Raw genomic sequence first — 6,000 nt, 5'->3', positions numbered from 1 at the left:
TACAGTGTGAGTGGGTAGATGGGTGGGTGACAGTGGACTGTCCAGTCAAGATGTTTACTCCTCGGTAGCTTCAATCCTGCATTGCTGGGACCCAAAGGAGCTCAGTTTCTGGCAACCACTACTTGCGGTTCCTTCCTCGTGAGAGAGGTCAAAATGTCACCTTGATTTTTGTTTTGCCTTTATGGTCATGGACAAGTCATATACTCCAACTTAGTGTTCCCGTTTCCTTCCTGTGCCTGTGATAAAACACTCTGACCATAAGTAACTCGGGAAGAAAGGAAAGGGTTTATTTTGGCTTATGGTCCATCATTGGGGTAAGTCTCCAAGAACTCAAGCAGGATCATGAAGGCAGAAACCATAGGAGAAGGCTGCTTGATGGTTTTCTTGCTGTAGGGCTGCACCCGAGGGGCTGGGTCTCCCATTTCAACTCACAGTCAAGGCAGTCCTTCTGCTGACATGACCACAGGCCGATCTGTTCTAGGCAATTCCCTGATGTCCCTGAAGAAGACTCTTCTCAGATGACTCTAGGCTGTGTCAAGTTGACCAGGGCACTCTTTGTACCCATTTTCAAAAGTGTTGTTAGTGCATAATCATTGTGCAAACTGATGCATTTTTATGATGACATGTTCATTCAAGCATGGCCTGTTCTTTGAACATACTTATCCCAGACCCTCTCCTCTCCAGTTCCCTACTCACACTAATATCTTCCTTCCCAAATAGTCTTCCTTCCATTCTCATGCCATATATAATGCCTGTGTATGTGTCTAACTTATACAGCATATTACAAATAAAAGCTGTAGGTTACATATGTGAAAGGAAATACATGATGTTTGTCTTTTGAGTCCAGCTCATTTGACTGAGTATGATGCTGCTGTCTATTTTCAATAAACTGGGGGACGTGAAGTGGGCATCAGTTCTCCTAGTCCGTGTTGACTGTATCTCCTGTGAACATGCAGAGGCAGAAACATGATAGATAGTTTAATGACTTCTAGATATTAAGTCTAAGGCTTTCCTATTAACAATTAGGGACTCACTCCTCCTTTATTAAAGATATTAGCTTTTGTTTTAGCTGTTCTTGTGACTTTTCTTGGTTATTACATTTATTTTTCTTTCTACAAAATGAGTTTTAGACCTCTAAGTATCAGAAAATGAAGTAATAACGGTGTGTGTGAGAGAGAATATTCTTCCATTCCTCTTTCGTTGGTGTTATCAGTCAAAGCTGAATCATTAGGGGAAGATGACGTGCAGCCGTGAGCCTGAGCTGTGGCATGAGAATTATCCTGGCATGGCGGAAAAGCTTCTTGGTCTTGGAGCTCAGCTGACTCTGTCCAAATCAGGCGCCCATCCTATCGTTGTGATCCTGGAGACCACACATGTACCGTGAGGTCACAGAGCTCTGTTAAGGGCTGGAGGCCATGGTGACACCATGCAGTCTAACTGACGGTTTCCTTGTCTGCTAAAGGGACACAATCGGAGCTACTGTCACCATGGACCATGCCTTCTTTTGCTCAGTTCCTCCCTCTCCCCCACTGCTCCTCCTTTCTCCCAACACCATCCAAACAATCTGCCAAAATACAAGCACTGCCAGCCAGAGTCATCTGTTCCTCACCTTCGCTGGTGGACCACAATCCACAACTCCGGGAAGGATCACAAGGAACTGTAGCCCTTGCGAAGATGATGCCCTGTTCACCTCCCAACCATATCTCTTTCCCCTGCATCCCAGGATGCTCTAGATACACTGGTCTCCCCCTCATCAAACATGCTGAGTTCTACATCAGGACCTTTAAACAGGCTGTTCTTTATACTTTCCCCCTAGGAGTACAGACAGCTTGATTACTCTCTTTAGTTCCCTAAGCTCCTTCCTGAGATACCCTCAGAGTAGAGCTGGCCCCCATTTCACTTCTCAGATCCCTGATACCCTCTCTGCTCATACCTAATATATTTTTATTCCTATTCATAGCTACACCACTATCCATAACAATTTAGTATCTGTGTGTTTATTTACACCTTACTTTTCTCACTAGAATTCAATCTTTAAAGGCAAGGATCCTGATCCTTAGTGCACTGTTTTCAGAAAATAGTCTAGCACTTGGCACAAAATAGGTACTTGAAGTGTATGTGTGTTTCCTGCCTGATCACCTGGCTGCCTCTGTATGCATTTGTTTATAGTATAAGCTTGGAAATGCAAAGAAAACAGGAAGCCTGGGACAAAGTAGATGCCTAATAAGTGGAGGAGCAGGAAGAGATATCTCTCTCTCTCTCTCTCTCTCTCTCTCTCTGTCTCTCTCTGTCTCTCTCTCTCTCTCTCTCTCTCTCTCTCTCTCTCTCTCTCTCTCTCTCTCTCTCTCTCTCTCTCTGTCTCTCTCTCTCTCCGGTGTGTACATGTGTGACTAGGATGGAGATCAATGGCAGTGTCTTCATCTATTGATGCCCACCTTGTTTTCTGTGACAGGTCTTTCCCTGAATATGGAGCTCATTGGTAAAATTATGCAGGCTTGTCAGTGAGCTCTGGGGGTCCTTCCTGTCTCCACCTCCCACATGCTGTCGTTAGAGGCACAAACCATCATGCCATGCTTTTGACATAGGTTCTGGGGATCCAAACTTAGGTTCTCATGCTTACCTGGAAATCTATTTATGGGCTGGGCCATTACTCCAATGCCCAAGGACAGGTTTCTACTATTTACTCAAGCACACCATGATCATACTTAGATTGATGGGGACTCTAATTGTCTAATTATCTTTATCCACCCTCCTCATGGGTGAGGCAGCTGCTCATTGGAGAGATGAGTAAGTAGACTTTGTTGATCCTGTTTGAATCCTGTGTGATGATCCTGGAGACCACACTGTGAATGAAGCTCTTCCAACAGATGGGAAATTCTTTTTGAGTTTCCCAAGTTACCTTTTATCTTGTCAGTGGTTCTGTATCCCCACCCCTTCACACCAGCACTGCTGGATCCTCCATGTACCACACTTACCTTTCTCCCAGAGACCATTCTACTATTTGGTTTTAGGTGTCCGTCACTGTTGACCTAGACAATCACAATTATAACTCATCACTGATTCTATGTGGCTCTCTGGGAAAGTTTTACTCATATTTATCTCCATGGCTGAATTTTTTTTTTTACTATTTTTAATTGTATTATAGTCTAAAGTGGGAAGTGTTAGAGATTGGTGGAATTATATTAAATTTTGATTCCGAAACAAAATGCTTCCAAGATTGGTAGCACGAGTGATTGTCATAGAGGTGACTGGAGACGGGACTCTAGAGGCTCTGGTGGCGGAAGTTGAGTATTTTGGACCCTACTCTATGACAATCAATTATACACTTCAGTATGAGAGCGGAAGGGTTTGAAGGTCACACCAGACAGAAAAAGATAACATTTGAGGAGTTAGAAATAGTTACCCTGATTTTGTTGCTGCACGCTGTATACATGGATTGAGTTATAATATATTACTGCATAAATAACTACACATATCATGCCAGCCAAAGGTGGAGAAATTATAGCCTAGCAAGGTAATATGAAATTATACACATAAGCTAAAATGGAAAGATAGGCATACATATAGATTTAGGTGTGAATCTATATGTGCATAATGTGAATGATGACCTTTTTCCTCTGATCTCCAGGCAAGCTTTATTTATTATATTATTTTTATTTTTATAAATATTTATAAATAAGTATAAACATTATATTATATATTATATATTATATATTATATATTATATATTATATATTATATATTATAATTATATTAATTAATATAATAAAATATTACCACAAGGGAGTGAGAGAAGAGGAGGGAGGGGGAACTGTGGATGGTATGTAAAATGAAAATTTTTTAAATAAAAAAAGTCATTATGTGCAAATAAAAAAACTTTGGTTGTGACCAGATTAACATGTATAACTCCACTTATAACTTTTAGTGAAAATAATTGTGCTTAAGCCTGCACACGGAGCTACAGGCACCTGAGTAAAGCTGGGAGCAGGAGAGGTGTGGTCTTCCTCAGGAAAGCGCACACCAAATGGTTGTCCAGTGCCAAATGGTCAACCCTACAATATGTATATATACACACATCACACATACATATTATATATGCATGTGTGTATATATGCATATGTGTACATATATACATATACACATATACATGCATACACACATCATAAAACAATATACATGTATATACACACATGTATATTATATATATAAATATATACACACATATACATGTGCATGCAATAATAACCAGTGAAAAAAGACGCTATGGATTTGAAGGAGAGCAGGGAAGGGTAGGTACATGGGAGGGTCTGGAGGGAAGAAAAAAATGTTGTAGTTACATTAAATCTCAACAAATGGTCACATATGAGAATTTAAGTACAGGAAACTCTAAGACAGACGTATATTCACTGAACAGTGACGTCACCTATCTCTGTCCTCGGAGCTTATTTGTTCTTCCTGATGCTGTTACTGTGTACATGTCAGTGACCAGACCGAGCGCCTCATCTGTGAATGGAGGGAGCCACAGTATCTATGTCAAATGATGGATGTCAAGAATCAAGCAATTACTGTGCGGTGGACATTCTAGATCTTGTTAGGACCGCTCTTACTACTGCTTAAGCTATGAAATGTATTTTACTCCTATCTTTATAAATCATCTTGTCACCGTGTCACCCGAGGTTCTTTATATGAGCAACTGGTGTGATCACCTTTGTGCAACACTCCCCTCAACTTCGAAGTGATTGGCAGAACCTTTCATGACCATTTTTTTTCTTATCCTTTTAAACTCGTTTTTATTAAAATTGCTTTAATTATACCTACTTCATGGATAAGCAAAATGGGCAAGTTGTTATCAGATCTTAGGTCCGTCTTTGGGGGCGTTGTATGCATGCTAGATATACTTGCCAGAGTGGCCGTGTACAAATGTGTGCGTGTGAAGGCCGGAGTTCCCACTGGGTGTCTTTCTTTGATTGCACCCCACTTTTTATTCTTGAGTCAGGTTGTCTCACTGAACCTGAAGCTTATCAGTTCATCTAGATCACCTCACCAATGAGCGTCAGCCTTCTGCCTGTCTCTGCCTTCCCTGCTGCAGTTCTAAGCATGAACTGCCATAACCAGCTTTTTATGTGGGAGCAGGGGATCCGAACCCAGGTCCTCATGCTTGCGTCACAGCTGCTCTACTGACTGAGCCATCTCCTCAGACCTACAGCTCGATCTCAAATAGACGCTTCTGTTAAATCCTACATCCACTGTGGACATCATGTATCTTGCATCTCTAGCATACTACAAAATAAAAAGAAATGCTTAAAGCTGTGCTAAAAATATAAAAAAAGATTTGTTTCACTGGTTTGGGGTACAAATTTTAAAAATTAAATGACCCAAGCCCCACCTTAGTATTTATCTCTCCACCCTGTCTTGGGGTATCATGGCAATCCCTCTTTGCAGTAATTCTACCCAACATACTCACAATACATTTACGGAGGTAGCCTTGGCTAATGTGCTGCTATGGGGGGACATAAGAAAACCTGTCAGTCCTTCAAGGAGCCCATTCCCTGTCACTACTGCTGCTTCTGCATGGTCTGAGAGTCCAGTGTCTACCTTGTCCACGAGGAGGACATCCACAGTTGTCTGACTATTCCTCCACACTAACTGTGGCTGTGGAAGCTGTGGCAGATACTGAGTTCATCCATATCTCAACACCTGCCTCGGTGGCTTAGTGTTGAGCGTGGGGAAGACAACGGTAGCCTGGGAACTGGAGCGGCTGAGGTTCTTTCTGTCTGGATGCTTACTCTCGCCTCACCAGTCTCATAGCTATTCTAGCTGGCGTCCTTAGCTTCACACTGTGCAAACACGTTCCCGTCAGGAGCGTTACTGCCCTTCCCTCACACACTCCCAATCATCTTTGATCTCGAGGAGGGGGGATTGGTTGCTTTTCTGATCACTGTGAAGAAATGCCTGATGTAAGGAAGTAAGGGTTTATTTTGTCCCACAGTTTGAGGGTGT

Source organism: Peromyscus eremicus, chromosome 22 (genome assembly GCF_949786415.1).
Source record: "Peromyscus eremicus chromosome 22, PerEre_H2_v1, whole genome shotgun sequence".
NCBI lineage: Eukaryota > Metazoa > Chordata > Mammalia > Rodentia > Cricetidae > Peromyscus > Peromyscus eremicus.
The sequence above is the reverse complement of the archived record's forward strand: the minus strand, read 5'-3'. Positions refer to the sequence as shown.